The following is a 2,563-nucleotide window of genomic DNA, read 5'->3' as shown; positions in this document are numbered from 1 at the left end:
GCCCTTTCAACCTGTCCTGAGTTGGGCAAGGGTGCTGGGATGTTAGAGCCCCACACAGCTTAGTCTTTGCATGCAGCTGCTCCTGGGAAGGAGGCAGAACCTTGGGCAAAGTGGTTCTCTTCAGCCATGGGCAATTCCCGGAAAGGACTGGCAGCTAGAGAGTGTCAGCCAACTATAATCCCAACAGCTGGAGTGATACGTCCTTTAGTCCTGGAGTGGGGATCTGGGTGGTGCAATACAGCTTCCATGCCTTACCTCTCTCTCCCCACAAAATCCTCTAACAATTCTGCATTATTTATTTAGCCCCGTCAGTGTTTTCAGCAATGTGCTGGGTCCTAGAGGCTCTTCTGCTCTTGTTGAAAACTGTCAGTTGATGAAGAGAGAGAAGCCGGTCTAAATGTTTGGTGAACGAGTTGTCAATTTTTCACATTGAGATTCTCATACTTTTTCCCTTGGTCTTTTGAGATGAGTGGACCCTGTTACAGTTTTTCCTTCAAAAAATATTTTTTGACGACACATTTAATTCTATTCCCATCCCAAATTAAAAATTTAGAATAAGCTAGGGAAAAAAGATACTTCCTTAATTTGAAAATGGGTATCCACCAAAAACCTAAAATGTCTTGTTCTTTTTTTTATTTGACTCTTTTTTAAATTTAACTCTATATTATAGAAAATGTCAAACATACACAAATAAAGGGAAAATAGATTAATAAGCTCCATATATCTACCACTCATCTTCAATAATTATCGAAATTTGCCAATTTCCAAATATCATTCTGAAAAATAAAATATTAGACCCCTGTCTCCATAAACGTCAGGAACAATACATAATGAAGCCTACTTTTATGGTCAATAATTTTGTCCTAGAGTTACTAGTCAATACAAAAAGATCAGGAAAAATAAAGAAGTATGACTATTGGCAAGGTAGACATACACCTAAAAAATCCAAGGCAATCACAAAATACCTATATGGACTAACGAAATTTTTCAGAAATGTAGAAACAAGATTAACATACAAGAATCTACAGCTTTTCTATAATCAGAAAAAAACTAATTTGAAAATGTGATAGAAAAGAAAGCCAAATTCAATTCCAACAAAACCTTGAATTACCTAGGAAAAAACTTAAAAGTAGGAAATTTATTGAAGATAATCATACAATTTTAATAAAGGCCATAAAAGATATTCTTAGATTAAGAGGTTCAATATTACATGGATATTAATTATCCCCAAATTAAATTTAAAATGTGATGCAATTTTAATCAAAATTCCAACAGAATATTTTATAGAATTGGCAGGCTAATTTTAAAATTCATCTGTGTGATGTGCCAAAAAAAGTTAACAATTTTTAGAAAAAAAGAAAGAAAAAGAACTTATTTTACCAGATTTCAAAATGCATTATAAAAATCACAGTTGAAATATTTATACAACATTGTAAACTGACTATAACTCAATTTAAAAAAATAATAAATTTTTTAAAAATTTGGTATTGTGAAAAATACACAATGATCTTAGTATGTGATAAATGAGGTATTTAAAATCAGACAGGAACTGACAGACTAACAACTATGTTGGGACAAGGAGCTATCCATCTGAAAAAGAGTAAAATTAAATGTCTTCCTCACATTATACTTAAAAATAAATCTCAGTTGTATTTAAAAATGTAAATTTTTTAAAGGATAAAAGAAAAAATGGGAAAATATATTTCTAATCTTGTTGGGAGAAGCTATCTTGACAAAACATAAAACCCAAGTACATTATGTGTATGGCAGAACACATAAAAACAAAGTCAAAAAGCCAGTAAATTATGACAAAAAATATTTGCAACTAATGTAATGTAATTTTATTTTTTTCTTTTGCATCCTTTTTTAACTTTTTTTAATGAGTTATAGTCATTTTACAATGTTGTGTCAAATTCCAGTGTAGAACACAATTTTTCAGTTATACATGAACATACATATATTCATTATCACTTTTTTTCACTGTAAGCTACCACAAGATCTTGTATATATTGATGTAATGTGATTTTACATCTCATTTTATTTTACTTTGTATACATATATAACTCAGTTTATCTGAATTATCTAAATATAGATAAATATTTTAAATATATATATATATTCATACAAAGAACCTATCAATCAGTTAAAAAAAAAAAACAATAGTTGAGGTTTATCCCTGGGAGGCTTTTCCTGTAGACCCACATTGTTGGAAATGCCTCACAGGGTAACTGTGTGGTTTTGCTTCACTCACAGAACTATTTGTGAGATCTTTGGAAAAGAACTAACTACAAGACAGAGCTGCTAAAAGTATGAAAGACCTGTTAGTTATTTTTTTTTTACCTTAGGTATTGGCATATCCCACAGTCTGTACTGTTCTTGGGTGTGATAGCTTTGGAGGGAATGTGATTTGAACTCATTCAGGTTTAGACGGTGTCTGAAATTGGAAACCAGGCAAAACCATCTACTCTGACCTTAAAAGTGGCCCTAAAGTAAATTAATTGCAGAAATTAGATTCTAGGTGGGGAAATGTTTGATGTTTTCAGTATGTCCATGTTCAAGTGGA

General features: G+C 31.7%; 1 non-coding gene across 1 annotated transcript; it reads left to right on the top strand.

The window, feature by feature from the left end:
• Positions 1 to 2,162: 2,162 nt before the first annotated feature.
• Positions 2,163 to 2,298, top strand: LOC123619011 (small nucleolar RNA SNORA18). The gene has a single exon (XR_006727527.1). It is a non-coding gene; the product is annotated as a small nucleolar RNA SNORA18 (small nucleolar RNA).
• The last annotated feature ends 265 nt before the right edge of the window (positions 2,299 to 2,563 follow it).

Source organism: Camelus bactrianus, chromosome 12 (genome assembly GCF_048773025.1).
Source record: "Camelus bactrianus isolate YW-2024 breed Bactrian camel chromosome 12, ASM4877302v1, whole genome shotgun sequence".
NCBI classification, from domain to species: Eukaryota; Metazoa; Chordata; class Mammalia; order Artiodactyla; family Camelidae; genus Camelus; species Camelus bactrianus.
Note: the sequence above shows the minus strand (reverse complement) of the source record. Positions and strands in the feature narration are given on the sequence as shown.